The 18,605-nt window shown below is 41.5% G+C and overlaps 1 protein-coding gene across 1 annotated transcript in view; it reads left to right on the top strand.

Annotated features, from left to right (window-relative positions):
- NOX5 (NADPH oxidase 5) overlaps nucleotides 1-18,605 on the top strand; it is a 63,533-nt gene that overhangs the window by 9,542 nt on the left and 35,386 nt on the right. The window lies entirely within an intron of this gene.

Below are 18,605 nucleotides of genomic sequence, written 5' to 3'. Positions count from 1 at the left end.
CACATTTGTGATGCAAATATTAAAGGCTGCAGGAATTTATTGTAACTCAGGGCTGGAGGTAGCAGGAGGGGCCTCCAGGAGGAGGTGGGCTTTTAGCTGACTCTTGAGTGCTGAGAGCCCTCAGAGGGATCCCACAGGAGAAGCAGTTGCTGCAAAGGCTCTATTCTGGGAGTGAGCAAGGCAAGTTCAAGCAGAGGCTGCGTCTCTGCCATAGGAAGAAGGGAGCCTCAGCAGGTGCTAGTGGGGCTGTGTTGTGGTCCAGGCTGGGACCCACTCTGTGAGCTGACTCAGTGACTCGCCTACTCTGTCTCCAGTTTCTCTGTCTAACAAACGGAGCCTCAGAATTTCTACCTGCCTGGGGTCTGGTTGGGTTTTCCTGGGATGTGTTTGCATATATGCATTTTGCAACTGAGAGCTGTCTTCTTGCTCAGGGGATTGCTCACCGTGACCCCAGAGCTCTCTGCGGAACCTCCTCCCGAAGCAGACAGAATTTTTGCCATCTCCATATTTTCCTCAAGATGAGGGATGGTGATCCAGGACACAGGAAACTGACCGGAACCAAAGCAGTAGCTGCTGAGGGAGCTGCTACTGCCAGCCAAGCTCTCAGGGGATACAGGAGAAAGAAGACATGTTCCAGGCTTCCAGGGCTTAAACAAACAAGATAAGAAAAAACTGATGAAAACTTAATTTCCTCTGAAATCTTGTGTATAAGTTCAAAATAATAATAGAACTAGCCTGGAACAATCTTAGAGAATCTTACCTGCTCTGATTTCCATGAGAAGGTCATTTGAGGGGGCAGGGATAGGCCACATTTCATCTCATTAGAATAAACTCCAGTTACATCTCCAGAAAGACAGAGCTTCTGCATATTCTTTTGGCCCCAAGGGATGCCACACTGGTTGTCAGATCTCCACAAGAAAAATTGTCTTCTGCCAGTAAACAGCTCCTGTTGAGTCTCCCAAAGACAACTGTTTGGGCTTAAAAAACAAAACAAAACAAAACAAACAAACGCTGGCCAGGCACGGTGGCTCACGCCTATAATCCCAGCACTTTGGGAGGCTGAAGCGGGTGGATCACTTGAGGTGAGGAGTTTGAGAGCAGCCTGGCCAACATGGTGAAACCCCATCCCTACTAAAAATACAAAAGTTAGCTGGGCATGGTGGTACACGCCTGTAATCCCAGCTACTCGAGAGGCTGAGGCAGGAGGATTGTTTGTACCTGGGAGGTGGAGGTTGCAGTGAGCTGAGATCACGTCATTGCACTCCAGTCTGGGTGACAGAGTTGAGATTCCATCTCAAAAACAAAGAAACAAAAAATACATGTCTATATATCCCTATATCTGCTCTTACACAGTGTCCCGAGGCAGGGACCAAAGGAAGAAAATCCCCATTGAGCAGATGAAGTACTGAGTCCTGTAGAGAGATGGTGACCTTGCCCAGATCATGCAGTGAGTCAGCAGCCTGGGAGTGGAAGCACCTCTCCTGATTGCTCCTCCTTAGAACTAGACAGGGGCATTGTAAGTGGTTGACTAGAGTGGGGGCATCCTCTGTAGGGTGCTGCTGCAGCTAGCCCACTTCATTTACCTAATAGCAATTGTGTGACTACTGTAGCCCAGCAACTATTTGTTAAAAGAAAGCCTTAGATGAATTAAATTTAACAGAGCTTAATTGAGCAAAGAACAATTCGTGAATTAGGCAGCCCCAGGGCCAGAATACAGCTAGAGAGACTTTGGCACTACTGTGTAGTTGAAGACTTATGGACAGAATAAAGAGCATGAGGTTCAGAAAACAGAAATGAGGTACGGAAACAGCTGGATTGGTTATAACTGGGGGTTTGCTTTTCTTGAACAAAATTTGAACAGTTGGCCACCTTTGATTGGCTGAAACTCGGTTATAGTTGGCCATTGGCCAAGAATAGGTTATAGTTTGTTCACACATTCAGTTAGGTTGCAGTTTACTATGTATGGAGAAAGCTTTAGGGCCAAACTTAAAATAGGTAAGGAGGCAGCTTTAGGCTAAACTTAACAATTCCCCCCACAAAATTGAGACATTGACCAAAATTTCAGGCATTGATATCACTTCATTGCCATCATAAATGTATTTACTTGGTCTCAAATCCCACTGGGAAATAATCAGAACAGTGTGTTCTGTAAGGCGAGTAAGGATTAGAGTAGAGGACACTTCCTTGTGCTGGAATCTCCTATTTGCTGGAGAAAAACAAAATTTGATCTGTTTTAGGATGTATTTCCTTAAAGTTTCAATTTGATTATTTTGCATTTAGCATGAATGACTCCATTTTGTTTTGGTCTTGTCAGTTGGGGCCTAGTTCACAAAATCAGTTCGAAAGAATGGCCTCCCTTTGGTTAAGTTCTCAATTAAGTGAGAGTATAACTAACAAGTCTTTAACACCACTCTCAGGTACCATCATTTTGGGTTTTTGGTCTCAGCACATTATTTATAGATTACGGTGTCCTTATGATAACACATTTATTTGAATTTTTGTTGGTCCAGTTGAAGAGAGATAACTTGAATCTTTACAGATGGCTGTATGCAAACATTTACAACTTTTGAGAGAATACAGTGCACCAGGGAGGTTACCATTATGACTATCAAGAAGATAATATCAAGAGTTAAGAATGTGCTCCGTAACCAGGGTCTCCATGAATGAAACCAACTAAAATTAAATAGATTAAATAATAAGCTAGATAAAGAGTCTACTTGTTTTAACCAAGCAGCCTTTTCATTAATCCCTTACAATTGAATTTCCATAATACTTGACGTATTCCTCCATGTGTAACAAGAAGTGTCAGCAACTGCACTGATACTTTTCTGTTTAGCAAGGAGGTAATCTAGAGTGATTCTATTATTTAGCACAACTTTAGCAAGAGAATTTAAAGTCTACTGTGTAACCATAGGCTTTGTAGCAGAATATGCTATACAGCTTATTTATGAGGGAGAAATTTTGAATTATTGTCTCATTTACTCCAAACCATGGAAAAAGAGACTTAACAAATCTTGTCCATCCAGAAGAGTGAAGGCCTCCAAACAATGTTCTCTTTAACCTATGCTGGCAATGTTCTCTTTAACCCATGATGTAGGTTAAGAGGAGTGGATCAGTGTTCTGTTTCTGACTATGAATCACCAAAGTATTATTAAAATTTTTTTACCCACATTGGCCCTTTGTCTTCTGTCTACCAGGGCATAAGGCTATCCATGTATAAGGTTGGCTGTAAAATCCCTTGCAAAGAAAAGTATACCCCATGAGTGAACACAAGAGATCCCCTTTTTAGTTCTATTGTTCGTACAGAGATAAGATAAGCAAGGAAAAAAATGAGAGACAAGAGTCTTGTGATAGCAGAGAAGCCTTGATCAATGATCTTGGGAAAAGGCTGTCCACGTCTAGGATGCTATCTGCTAGGTAAAGCTGGTTAGCTTTACCTTAATGTCTCCAATGGGTGTATAGTTCCAAGAGTCTGGACAGGCCCTTCTGAGCTGTGAGACTATGAACCCAAAGGTTAAGGTCCTGAGTTTTTTTGCAGTGTGGGTAGGGCAGTCTTTCTCTGATGTCATTTTTCAGAAGATTCAATCTCTCTATGTTAAAGATCCAATCTTTAACATAAAGATTAAATAAAGCACAAGCTGAGGAGTTAGAGAGTGAGTGAGATTGTGAAGGGTTTGATTGTCCGTGTTTTCTGAGGACTATGAAAAGCTTCTTTTATCTGGCGAAAATATACTTTGGCACAATGTAGTAAAGCCTTGCAGCATTTAGTCATATCAGAGTTTAGTAGCAGAAGATACATGAAATTCTATTACTAGGTGCATAGGCATTACAGTGACTATTCCACTGGAAGTGGATCTGATTGTCATCAATCCGCAATACTTTTGACCAAGGCAATCCAGTCAATTCAGTTGGCTTTGCCTAATGCTATTGTGTCAGTAATACCTTATTTAACTATTATACAACTTGTTCAGTGAAGCAAGTACCTCTATCACTGGAGATTTGTCCAGGGCATTTCCTAATAACCTTTTAGCTACTGTTTATACATCATCCCTCTTGCATAGGAAAGCTTTTATATAACCAGAAAACATGCATTGAAACTGATGAATGAAATCCCTCTATAAATGTTTAAATGGCCAATCAGGTAAATATATATACATATATGTTTCATTTGGATTATTTTGTCTCTTCCGTGATGAGTCATGGAATGCAGAACTTTTAATAATGGAAGCTTTAAGGACTCAGGAAGGACCAGGCGGCTGTCGAGGCTCTCCATTAGTCCATGCTTAATGTTAGACTTATATCCTCTTAAATACCAATTTTGTTTCTACAACTTAGGTGCATAGCGCTGTTTATTAGATGAGTTATCGTAAGTAATTTGGCTTGGACCATGGAGGTTATTTAAATTGCACATCTAAACAACTTTAGTACTGGTTGATTTAGCATGAAAATCTGGAAGAGTGTTTTATTGGTATTCAATTATCTCTTGTCCTGCCTGCATTAGCAGTTTTATAAACCAGCTCCTTTCTTGGAGTTCTGGCAATTCTTACCCAGTCCAAATGATATGATCCTAAAATAACCAAAAACCTGTATTTAAGAGTGCTTTTCAGGGTCCTTCTCATCCTTTTTATGAACCTCCTTGAAGACACAATGATCTAGGATTTTACTTTGCTTGTGAAGAGTTTACAGAAACTGCATCAGAATTAAGCAATTAACTATAAAAGTGATTTAAAATGGTCATAGTGAAAGACACAATAGACAAAGAAATTTGGTCATTTTTGTGACCTACTATTAGAAATACCAAAATTGTTAGAAATAGATAATCGGTGCCATGAAGAAAAGTCAGCGCAGAGACAAAAGATCTCTCAGCAAGGCCATCTTTACTTTCTGCAGAAAGGTTGCTTAATCACAGATGGAAAAATGGCAAGAGCACACTTGAACAAAGGAAAAGCAGACATATTTATCCCTTACGCATTTGGGTTGTCCTTACTGCTTTGTCCTGCATCCATTGGCTAGAGCGGGACCTCACAGTCTTAAACTGATACCCGATTTGCTAATAGCCTAAAACTTTCCTAAATAGGTAAGTGCAAGGAAGAACAAAGAAGTTGCTTACAAAAGGTTTAAGGAAGAATAACATTTCCATATAAGGAAGGAGCATAGGCTGTGAGCTGGGATGTGCCTGTGAGCATGTCCATCAGTTACATAGGATAGGGCTTAACAAAGAATTTTTAGCACAAAGCAAGGAGGCTTGAAGAGAGTTAATCTTTAAAAGAAACTATTATTTCTAACACTTATGATTTATTCTTTAACAAGAAGGGGAACTTTGAAGAGGAAATTTTTTACTTTTTATACCTACAATAATTTAATATAACCATAATTATAAGTGATAGAATATACCCAGATATATCAGATTTTTAGGAATCCCATACAATTTTGTAACATATATTAATAACATATTTATAAAAATCTATTTTGAAGAAGGTTAAACATCATCTCTTATTTGACAATGCCTCCCCTGGAATTTAATATACTAATTAATCCTGTTTATCTCTTTGTTGGATGCTGCGGGGGTTCTCTGTAGCATCCCAAAGTTAGTTTGAGGCCAAAAAAAAAGACTTAATTTTAAATTTTAAATTTGATTTGGGAAATCTATCAAATATATAAAAGGTTTAAAACAATCAAAATAGGATCACAGGTCACTATTAAATAATAGTTATTTATTTAGCCAAAGTGATAATTCAAAGATTTTACAAAGCAAAAACCTTTACTCTTTAATGGAGAGGAGACTCAGTTTTCCAATCAAAGAAAAACAGCATGAGACAGAATATTTCTTTTCTTCTCTCCACTCTCCCTCTCTGTCTTTTTCTCAGTTTACAAAAAAGGTGAACAAAAATATTTTACTGTGACTTATTAATACTACATGAAATTTTTGTTTAAAAGAGAAAACTGAATTTTACTTTTGTATTTATGTATTATTAACACTAAAGTTAATTTTAATAAACCTTATAAATAAATCTATCTAATCTTAGTTAGCTTTTGACCACAACAGATTTTTATAAACCTTTTATAATCTCTTATGATTTTTAAAATATTTTCTCTTCTCAATTCTTTGTATTTAGCTAGTGTTATCTATTTTTTAAATTTGAAACAACTTTTAAGTAACTTTTAAACCAGAAAATATTATTGTTTTAACAAATATATTTTACACCTTTATAACTTTTTATCAAAACCATGTCTTTCTGTTGTTTATACACTCTGTATAAAAAATTGTTTTTCTCATATCTAGTGGTTCTGATTACATATATTTTCAATAATTTTAACTCTTAGTAATCCTAATTTCTAGTGAACATTCTAGGAAGTAATTTTGAACTGTCTTGTGTCAGTATTTGTAGATGAAAATCCTTTTATAATTTTTTAGAAAGGTGTTTCTTCAAATTACTGTTTATTACATTTAAATATATTTAGCTTTTTAATACCATATAAAAATAAGATACCAAAGTATATAAACTTATGTTTAATTAATATTTTGGATTTTAACCTTCTTAAAATGACAAATGACACGGATACTTTATAATGATCTATTATCTGACATAATATAATTTAATATTTTAAGTTTTTGAAAGTAATTTTGGAACTATAACACAGGTACCCTCCCTAATGTCTTTTTTAGTCATCCTGGGTCTCAAGTAGCTACATAGCACCCAGGATGGCTATAAAGAGGAGAGCCTGAGTCCTGAATTTAAATACCAGGTATAGAGTTCAAGACAGAAGACATTGCTGTGAAGATGGTGCCTGGAGGATCAAACCCCTATCAGAATAGCCAGGAGGTAAAGCTGGGGCAGAGAAGAAGGGGCCGTATTAGGCTTGATTCTGCCTCATAGCTGCTAGTCTAGGCACTGAGAACATGTTCCCAGGCCTGTTAGATATGAGTTCTAAATTTCTTTTCAAAGAATTAATATGTTCAATTCTTTGCCTTCTACTTTCAAACTTAACTTCCTCATAAAGCAATCTTTTTCAATCACCTACTCCACCCTGACTCATTCCAATCACCTGCTCCACCCTAACTCATTCTGATTACCTGCTACCTGCTCTGCCCTGACTCCCGCCAAAACACTCACCCCATCATTCTCTTTAAATTAGCCAATCGGAATTAGTTTAGCCTGTGTGGTCTAACCCTAGCCAATAGGGGAACAACACAGCAGCAGGGGTCATGTGCATCAGGGATAAGAACCCCTTTCCCTCCCTTGTCCGAGTGTGCGCTCACCATTTTTCCATCTGTAAGGGTGCACCTTTCTATATAGAAGTACCTTGCCTTGCTGAGAATTAAAAAGAAAATTTTATATTTGAGTGCTATTCCTTTTGTGGCACTGAAACTTTATATATAAACAGACCTCACCATGATGACCTATTCAGAATCCAGGTGTTTAAAACTCAAAATATAAGCTCAAAGTCAAATCAAACAAATATCAAAAATATTACAGAAGCAGTAGTATTATGACCTTAAAACATGTAACAAAGGCAGCATAAGCCTGTCTGACCAGTAAATCCAGGCAAAAATGTCTGAATTATATTTAACTGACAATTTTGGAGCCATTTCTATTTTACTAACATTTAAAATCTAGCTTTATTTGTCAAATATTATCATATACACATGCCACATAGTGACATATAGTCATACAGACACAAACAGAAGCAGATCTTATAGTTTTTATAAGTAATTCTTACTTGCCAGCTTTTAGTTTTTTCCCCCATTTAGACTGTTAATTTTTTAATTACTTGTTTTATTGCCCTAAGCAATTGCTAGCTGTGCAACAATTTGCCTTTTAAAAAGATGACTCAACAAGTTAAACAAGGTAGAAAATGTATATCTCAAAAGAATAGAGCTAAGACCTGTTCTTAGCTCTGTTTGGGCCTAAATATTGTACCATCATTTGCTTAAACCAAGGAAAAAAGGTTGCATATAAAGGCCCAGTTAAGACAAGATGGCCAGGATAGGCGCCGTAACAAAGACCTGTTATGTAAATTTCAAACAATGGCAAGAGTTTCTAGTGACCCAGCCCTCCCTCTCAGACACCTTTACAAATGGAAATTTCCTTCATGGATTTAAATTTCTCCTATAAAAGTGTTTATAGATAGCCAGTTAAATGCCAGAAATATGTATTTTAGTTCAATGGGTGATCTTTTAAACTTAGCTGTTGTTTGTTAGCTAAAATTACTGAGTTTAGGGTGGAGTCCATTAAGAAATAGGGCATAGAAATCATTCTCTATCCCTGGACTCAGCATGGATAGATCTGGAAAAGAAGTGAGCCTATTTTACACCTGTGCACATATCTTTTATAAACACTTTATTCAGAATAGCTTTTTTCTGAGCCAGAGTCTTGCTCTGTTGCCCAGGCTGGAGTGCAGTGACACAATCTTGGTTCACTGCAACCTCCGCTTCCCAGGTTCAAGCAGTTCTCCTGCCTCAGCCTCCCGAGTAGCTGGGATTACAGGCATGTGCCACCATGCCTGGCTAATTTTTATATTTTTAGTAGAGATGGGGTTCCACCATGTTGCCCAGGCTGGTCTTGAACTCCTGACCTCAGGTAATCCACCTGCCTCAGCCTCCCAAAGTGCTGGGATTACAGGCATGCGCTACTGCACCCGGCCAGAATAGTTTCTTTTTTTTTTTCACCTTTAGCTGTTTCACAATTCTTGGAAAGCTATTTGGCTATGTCAAAAGGCGTCAGAAAGTTAATACTTCCTGGTTTTGTTGTATTAATACATTGTGCAACCATCACTGCCATCTATCTTCAGAACTCTTTTCATCTTGCAAAACTGAAACTCTATGATTAAGCCATAACTCCCCATTCCCCTCTCCCCTCAGCCTCTGGTAAGGACCATTCTACTTTCTGTTTCTATTAATTTGACTCCTCCAGGTACCTCATGTAATTAGAATCATACAATATCTTTTTGTGACTGGCTGTTTCACTTCAGTGCTGCCCATCTTGTAAGTTCTTATTCTTTTTTTAATGCATGTTTTTCTTTCCTTTCTTTTATGAGGATTCTAAACATGCTTAAAGTCTATGATTTTCACTTCTTAAAGTATGAGTTATTTTCCCTATTATTGGTTTGATTGGCTATCTTTCTCAGGATTCTTGATATTCTTTTTCAGATCTTTTGGAATGCCAGCTTACTGGTTCACCTTGAATGGTAATTGTGTGAGTGTGTGTGTGTGTATGCGTGTGTGCATGCGAGGCACGGGCATGTTGGTGTTCAGTCCTCATCTAAAAGCTGGAGAAGAGACCGACACTCTCCCTTGTTCCCCAGGAACCATCTGAAGCCCCCCAATCCAGCTTCCTCCTCAGTGGCAAATCAGCTTCAACAAGGCAAACTAGCTCAGACAAGTGAGCTCATCAGACATAATCCCACTCTGAATCCCACGCTGGGCTACCTTCTGCATGCAACTAGAAATAAACAAACATTCCATTTTAGCAGTGATTTTAATCTGGGTGAGTGGATTACACTGATTGTTACTCTTTTTTGTGCTTTTAGGCTTTTTTTCTAATTTTTAAATAATAACAATTATTATTTTTCAAAATCAAAATGGGGTCTCTCTCTGTCACCCAGGCTGGAGTGCAGTGGTGTGATCTTGGCTCACTGCAGCCTCTGCCTCCTGGGCTCAAGCGATTTTTGTCTCCACCAAAAATACAAAACATTAGCTGGGTGTGGTGGTGTGCACCTATAGTCCCAGCTACTCAGGAGGCTGAGATCCTACTATTTTTGGTGGAGATGGGTTTTTGCCATGTTGCCCAGGCTGGTCTCGAATTCCTGAGCTCAAGCGATCCACTAGCCTTGGCCTAATAATTAATGTTTATAATTTGTGTAATTATAAAAAAGTGTCATTGAGAGAAAAAAATCTCTCCTTCCAAAAGTTTTCTTAGAAAAAAGACGCTTTTAAAAATACATTTTCTGGCTAGGTGCGGTGGTTTATGCCTGTAGTCCCAGCACTTTGGGAGGCTGAGGCAGGTGGATCACTTGAGGTCAGGAGTTGGAGACCAGTCTGCCCAACATGGTGAAACCCCACCTCTACTAAAAATACAAAAATTGGCTGGGCCTGGTGGTGCATGCCTGTAATCCCAGCTACTAGGGAGGCTGAGGCAGGAAAATCACTTGAGCCCAGGATGCGGAGGTTGCAGTAAGCCAAGATCATGCCACTGCACTGCAGCCTGGGCAACTCCAGATTAACAATAATGTTAATGTTTTCATAATGTTTATTACTTCCCTTGTAAAAACTTGCATTTTGTCCAGATACTGGGATATGAACTAGATTGTTGTCAGAACTTTGGCAAGTATTGATGTGTTGCTCCATTGCTTAGCATTGCTTACTGGCTTCCTAGCTCCTAGGTAATCCCAGGCCTTTAGCTCTCTTTCTGACAGATTTATCATGACCTGACTCCTGCTCCCTGCTGCAGTTCTGCTTTCAAATGTGTGCATCTCCAGGTCATTACCTGAACTGCTTATAGTTCCTGGAACACAGAATGCATTCTCATTTCATGCCTTTCTATACGATCTTCCAGCTGCCCAGAATGTCCTTTTCCGTTTCCACCTGGCAAACTCCTACTCATGCTCTAAAACCCACTACAGATCAGTCACTTTCACTGGGAAGTCTTCCCGGTTCTCCCTTCCCAGTGCTGTCTCACAACACACTTCTGTATCTTCATTTACCATGCTGGATTATCTTACTTGTCTCTGTATATACAATTAGGGCCTGGCATACAGTGTGTCCTAAGTATTTGTTGAATTGAGGCAGGTTTATTCATTCCACAAACATACATGGAATGCCCATGATATAGTGGGCACTGTGCTAGTTTCCTGGGATTCAAAATTAATGAGGCACAGATCTGGCCTTTAGGAGCTCACAGTCCAGAAGGACAGAAAGAGACACACACAGATAGTTACAATTACAGTGGATACCAGCAGCTCTGTCTCACATCTTTTCATTCTTGCTTTTTTCCCTTAACTAGCCATAACGTGAAAGTATAATTCATATTTACTGCTTGGCTTATTTCCTCAAAAGAATTTTCTATTTCCTACCTATTATTCCTGAACTGATTTAATGGAATGTGTTTGTATTTCTCTCTTTACTTTGCCAGGAAAACTATTGAAACAGTCAAAGTAGCCTCCAAAATTGCTGCTATCCAGGCATGGGAGCACCCCATTTCCAGAGATTACCAAAAGATCACTGAAATTCTGTAGAACTTGTCTTGGGGCTGGCTCCAAACAAATGAGAACTGGCTGAGCCTGTGGGTAGAAAAATATGTGAGTGACACCAAAGGGGCTTCCAGTGAGCCCCTGCTGGTTCAGAAGACTTGACATGGCCAGTACCAAAGGATCCCTTTAGGGTACCCCCACCATGAGCCACATACTGGGATAAATTTCTTGTAGCACTCTGCTTTTAAACAAAACCATAATGATAACTAATCATTTCCCTGATTTTGGAAATTCACCAGAGACATCTAAAATCACCACTAGGACATCCCAATCTGCATTAGATAGCCAGGGTTATCAGCCAGAGCTGATCTCTTTCCAGGCAAAACAAGAAGTATAAACACTTTGAATCTTAATCGCAGAGCAGTATTACCTAAGTAACTACACAATTTCCCTTAAGTTTAAAACAAAGTAGCTTTCAGGTCCCACTTTTTTGCCCAGGCTCTTTGGGCTAGGAACCTCTGCATGTGACTGTCTCAACAGTTTTACACAGTAGGTTGAGACTGAGTTTAGCTCCAGGGGTGGTTAACTGCACAATCTCCACAGTCAGCCCAATGTAGTTGTAAAATCTATGCTAAGCCCACTGGACACATTACTTCACCTCTCTATTTCACTTCCCTAATCAATAGAATGATGCCAACACCCACCAGACAGGGCTGTGTTACGAATTAAACTGAGCAATACGTGCAAAGTTCTTAGTACAGTGCATGGCTCAGAGTAAGTGCTTAAACATTTTTGTCGATAATTGATATTATTGTTATTGGCGAAGTCTTGCTTGACTTATAAGCAGGACCTACCTGGAGTTGTTGGTGATTTTTTTCACAGTATGTTCCTAGATAACCTAGCTTCACCATAGTATTTTTGAGGAAAGGAAAGAGAAGATACTGGGCCAGATGGAAGACAGCTCATCCTTCCTAATAAAACTCTTGCCCCATTGCATTTCATGCTTCCTGGTTGGGATTTTTCTAGACCAACTCAGCCACCAGTTTTATGGGGACTGTGGGTGTGAGCAGGTCTTTAGGAGTCAGGAAGAGGAGGAGTCAGGGGGGTGGCTACACAGTGCAGGCAGCTCTATGGACAGCAGTCTTTCTGGGACCTGTGATCTAGAAGACAGGAGAAGATGAACACGTCTGGAGACCCAGCCCAGACAGAAGGCTGTAGAGGGTGAGTGGCTCCTTTGTCTAGCTTTCCATGCCAGGAACAAGGGAAGGTGGGATTATTTGCCTTTGTGGGATCTACAAAAGGTGACTGTGTCTGCCTTGGGCAGAAGTCAGAAGATCTGAGCTCTATTATTGCCTTGCTACTAGCAAGCTGGGCAATCTTGGATAAGTCACCAGCCCTCTCTGGGCCTGTTTTCTCATCTGTAAAATAAAGAACTGGTCAAGTCAGTGTAATAGCAATACCCAGCATTTGTACAATGCATTTCAGTTGTACTTTTCCAAACAGCATCTCATTTGGTCATCATAGCCCTTTGTTGGAGAGATGCTTGTGGGCTGGTCATTCGGCTGGTGCAAAGCGAGGCTGGACCTAAAATCCTGGTCGCCTGGGGTAAATTCTGGCCTCTGGTGAGCACATTGTTCCCCTTGAGCTCTGAAATCTGAAGATTCCCAGCTCCTTCCTGCTACCTACAGTGTTACCCTCCTTCCTTCCCTCTTCCCTCACCACCTAGATCACCCTGGCTCTCCCAGTCTCTTCTCAGTCCCTTCCCAGAGTTACCTCTCCCCTTGCACAGGCCCACCACACTGATCTTGTTTCTGAGAAGTGGGAGGTGAACAGCAGATACCTCCTCCCTGCCTTCCCTGCGTTAGCACTTGCATGCAGCCTTTTTTCCTGAATTCTCTCTGCTTTGTGGAATGCCTTCCTGAGGGTCCCGAGAGGTGAAGAAAGTGGAGGCTGTTTAACCCCCAGGGCAGCATTTCTCCAGGTGCATGGGTGGGTCACCCATGTGTGGGTCACAAGATCCGGGGTGCAGGTGAAATGTGCAGATTCCTGCCCCCCCTCAAGGTTGGTGAATCAGAATGCACATTTTTACAGGCTCTCATGTTTCTGGCAAGAACATATTGCAGTTTGGGAACCACTAGTCGTTAGGTGAGTGCCCTTTTGGGCTGCGGAGGGCTGTCTTGAAACCACTAAAGGGTGGCTAGAAGTCAGCGTGAGGCATGAATATTTTGAGGGGCAGTGATGGGAAGCCGGTTTCAGCTCAGGGACATGAGAAACAGGCACTCGAAGCTTGGTGTCTGCACAGGCAGTGAGCGCCCATCAGTGAAGGTTGAAGCAGAGTCATTGTTGGGTGGGGGATGGGGAGAAGTGTGTGGGGCTGGGCCCGGGACAGTGGTTCTCTGGGGCTGGTGTGAAAAAACCTAGGAAGCTCTTAAAAGAGGCTCCTTGGCTGATGTTGAAGCCACAAGGGATGAGAAGGTCTGATGGGAAGCTCCCTTCCTCTTTTCCAGCTGTGGGCTGCTTCTGATACGCAGGGATAGTAATAATACCTACCTCACTGGGCTGCACCAAAGACAGAAGGGGCCAATATACTAAATAAAGGTCTGGCACACTGGAGGGCCTGGAGCCCCTGCCTGGGAGCATGCAGGAGCTGGCCTATCTCAGTGGGAGGCTGAGTGGGGGCATTGCCCTGGCCCTTGACACTCCCAGCTACAGGTTCTCTCAATGCCTCATCTCACCCTCCTCCTCCACAGTGAGTTGGGCCCTGGGGGCTTTGGACTGGCCTCTGGCAGGGGCTGCCTGGAGCACCCTCCTTGCTGCCTGCAGTTCCAGTGACTCACTAGGACCACATGTTTATAGGTGAGGAGAGAGTGAGGACCTGGACAGGTGGTCCGCACGAAGAAACTGAGGAGTCCGAAGCCTGGGACTTAGGCCTGGCTCTGCCCCAAGTCAATGCAGGGGCCCTGGGAGGACATCTGTCTGTGCTCCCTCTGGGAAATGGGAATCCATCTAGGACTTGCTGACTTGGAAAGTGTAGTAAGTTAATAGGCATGAAAAAGAGAAGAGAAAGGTGTACGTACCTAATCATCATGCGCTAGACAGACGTCCTATGCCCTGTCACAACTCTGCAAGGTGAGCTATCACTAACGCTTTTAATAAATGAGGAAACTGAACCATGCATGCACACACACACACACACACACATACACACACACTAAAGCATATATGACATATGCATATATATACACACATCCATACACACACTAAAACATATATTTGTAAACCAAAAATAAAAATCTAAGCCCCTCAGCCGTCTGAATGGACCTCTCCTCTCAGCAAAGGACATTCCAAAGTTAGCCTGAAAAACTAGTTCAGGCCATCATGAGAAGGAGGGACCAGACATGCCTCATTATACTCTGCTCCCTTGTGGGATTACTGATAGAACAGACCCTTTAAGTCTGATAAGAAACATTTACACTCTGTTGTCTTTGAAGCCTGCTACCTGGAGGCTTTACCTGAATGATGAAACCTTGGTCTCCATAACCCCTTATTTTAACATAGAAATTCCTAAGTATTTATTTATTTATTTATTTATTTATTTATTTATTTATTTATTTATTATTTATTTATTTATTTATTTATTTATTTATTTATTTATTTATTTATTTATTTATTTTCTGAGACAGCCTCACTCTGTCACCCAGGCTGGAGTGCAGTGGCGTGATCTTGGCTCACTACAACCTCCACCTCCTGGGCTCAAGCAATTCTCATGCCTCAGCCTCCCAAGTAGCTGGGATCACAGGTGCATGCCACCAAACCAGGCTAATTTTTGTATTTTTAGTAGAAATGGGGTTTTGCCATGTTGAACAGGCTGGTCTCGAACTCCTGACCTCAAGTGATCCATCTGCCTCGGCCCCCCAAAGTACTGGGATTACGGGTGTGAGCCACTGCGGCCGGCCAGACATTCCTAAGTCTTTAGACAAAAACTTAACTCTTTTAACCAATTGCCAATCAGAAAAATCTTTGAATCTACCTATGACCTGGAAGCCCCTGCTTCCAGCTGTCCCACCTTTCCAGAGAGAACCAATGTACAACTTACATGTATTGATTGTTTTATGTCTTGCTAAAATGTACAAAACCAAGTTGTGACCCAACAGCCTTGGGTATATGTTCTCAGGATATCCTGAGGGCTGTGTCACAGGCCACTGGTCACTTGTATTTGGCTCAGAATAAGTATCTTCAGGTATTTTATAGTTTGACTCTGTTGATATATTTTTTACACACACACACACACACACACACACACACACAAATACATGCCACACATATATAGCATAAGACACATACCTATAAAGAGGTCAGAGAGAAACAGAGAGGTCAAATAACTGGCACAGGATCACCCAGCAGGCATGAGGCACTTTAGAAAACCGTGGAAGTGCTGTCTGAGGGTTTCTTTTCACTCAGTAATACCAGCGGCTCTGAGAATGCTTGCTAAAATTCACACTCCCAGGGCCCAGACCTCAGAGCTTCTGGTCCTGAAGATCTGGGGCTGCAGAGAACTTGCACTTTCAACTCTTGAGGTGATGCAATTGTGGGCGGTCCATGGACCACACTCATGGAGCCCCAGAGTTGCCAGTTGCTCAGGCAGTCTAGGGAAACTCCAACTCCCATTTGGGTTTCAGAGAAAGAGGAACAAGCAGCAGGTGGGATTCCTAGGGATTGGCAGGGAGAATGGGCAAGGAGGCTGCAGGGCCAGGCCTGGGGACCTGGGACTTGTGCAGGCAGGTGAGAGGCAGCTTGCGGAGTTAATGTGAGCCAGGAACAGACTCTTTAAGTCTGATAAGAAACATTTACACCTATTGTCTTTGAAGCCTGCTACCTGGAGGCTTTACCTGAATGATGAAACCTTGATCTCCATAACCCCTTAATTTAACCTAGAAAACGCTGCTCTGATAGGGAATTACAGTTAGCTGGGACATAACCTAGGGAGAGGCTGACAGTGCACCTCTCCCACCAAGTGAAGACCACCCCCACCTCCACCCCCACAAGACCCTTTTGTGTTATTATGTAATGCCCAACCTGGTTTTTACTGTTTTTAGACTCCCCTTTTCCTTTAATCACCTAGCCTTGTTTCCACCTGAATTGACTCTCCCTTAGCTAAGAGAGCCAGACAGACTCCATATTGGCTCTTTCACTGGCAGCCCCTTCCTCAAGGACTTAACTTGTGCATGCTGACTCCCAGCACATCCAAGAATGCAATTAACTGATAAGATACCGTGGCAAGCTACATCCACAGTTCCCAGGAATTCATCCGATTGATAACGCCCAAAGCCCCGGGTCTATCACCTTGTAATAGTCTTAAAGCCCCTGCACCTGGAACTGCTCACTTTCCCGCAACCATTTATCCTTTTAACTTTTTGACTACTTTACTTCTGTAAAATTGTTTTAACTAGACCCCCCACTCCCCTTCCTAACCCAAGGTATAAAAGTTAATCAAGCCCCTTCCTTGGGGCCGAGAGAATTTTGAGCGTTAGCCGTCTCTTGGTCGCCGGCTAATAAAGGACTCCTAATTTGTCTCAAAGTGTGGTATTTTCTCTAACTTGTCTGGGTGCAACAACTGGACCCCCAAAGCTGGGAACCGTGCTTCAGAGGGCGGGTTCTCATCTGATCAGTGGGCTGTACCTGTTGAGCCACTTGCCTCACAGGTGTGTTCTGGGGTGAGGTCGTGCCATGTAAAATGTTTGTTTTACTAAGGTATTAATTTGCTGGGGGATAAGAGGCCAGTAACACCCTTGATATCACCTTTTGGAGAAGCTGCCCTGGGGAGCCACATCCCAGGCCAGAGCTCTCTGATGGCACAGGATTAAAGGTCAGGGGATTTTTTGTTTGCTTGCATTTTATTTTATTTTATTTATTTTATTTTATTCATTTTATTTTATTTTATTTATGTTATAAGGGATGGGTTCTCTGTTGCCCAGGCTGGAGTGCAGTGGTGTGATTAAAGTTCACTTTAGCTTCGACCTTCTAGGCTCAAGCCATCCTCCCACCTCAGCCTCTAGAATAGCTGGGATCACAGGTGCATGCTACCATGCCTGGCTAATTTTTTAAATTTTTGTAGAGATGAGGTCTCACAATGTTACGCAGGCTGGTCTCAAACTCCTTAACTCAAGCAGTCCTCCTGCCCCAGCCTCCCAATGTGTTAGGATTGCAGGCGTGAGCCGCCACCCCCGGCCTTGCTAGCTTTTTAATTATCATACCTGGCAGTAACGAGGTACTCCCTCCTCCTCCCGACTGGGACGGTCAGAGGAGGCCCAGTGGAGAGTCAGGACTTTGCCCACTGCCCACCCGCCATGGAAGGGGACAGGGAGGGATGTACGTGTGGCTGTGAACAGGCAACTTGAGAGAGTCTTGTAGTGGCGGGAAGTTCTGTATCTTGACTCTATCAATGTCAGTATCCTCTTTGTCATATTGTACTACAATTTTGTGAGATATTACAATTGGGAGAAATGGAATAAAGGAATCTCTACATTATTGCTCACACCTGTATGTGAATCCATAATTATCTCAAAATGAAGAGTTTTCAAAGATTATCACAAGAATGGTATATGCTCATGGATACCATCAGATCAATCATACTGAAGCGTAAAGCAACACGGAACTGAAATCCTTTCTCCCCTCCAGTCCTGCCTCTTTAAGGCCCAGTGCTGACAGCCTGATGATTCCCTTCCACACAGTGCTACTGTATTTATTCAAATTGATTCACACCTATTATAGATAACATGGGCGGGCTTAGCTGTTTCGAATGGCAATCTAGTACACAGGGGTGGATGATGGATATGGTCCATTATGTAATAACACTTTTATTTTTGTAGGATACATTCCTAAAAATTGAATTGCCTGAAAGATTGTATAATTCATGTTCTCACCAGCACTATTTATATTGGATATTACCAATCTTTTGAATTTTTGGCATTCTGATACCTCTTCCCCCAACTACAAAAGATATAATTGTTATAAATCCCATTTCCCCAGGCATGAGAAGTGAATTGAACATCTTTTCAAATGTTTATCAACCAATATAAGTTCTCGCTTATGAAGTGTCTTTTTATATCTTTTGCTACTTTCCATTGCTGGTTTCTGTTTGTTTTTGCTTCTGTCAAACTTACAGGACTTCTATGTTAAAAGAACACTAACACAGCTGCAATTTATCAATACCTAATAAAAGCATTAACGGTTATTGTTGCCCTTTTAGTTGTTATTATTTTATAACAGGTGTGACCATTCCATCATGTTTATTGCAAATATTTTCCTTCAGCCTATTGCCTTTTGAATGTATTGTCTTCTATCATGCAGAAATTAATTTTTACATATGCAGATCTACAGATCATTTTCCTTAATGTTTTTGGGATTCCCATCTT

This window comes from Hylobates moloch, unplaced genomic scaffold (assembly GCF_009828535.3).
Source record: "Hylobates moloch isolate HMO894 unplaced genomic scaffold, HMol_V3 SCAFFOLD_14, whole genome shotgun sequence".
Classification (NCBI taxonomy): Eukaryota; Metazoa; Chordata; class Mammalia; order Primates; family Hylobatidae; genus Hylobates; species Hylobates moloch.
Note: the sequence above shows the minus strand (reverse complement) of the source record. Positions and strands in the feature narration are given on the sequence as shown.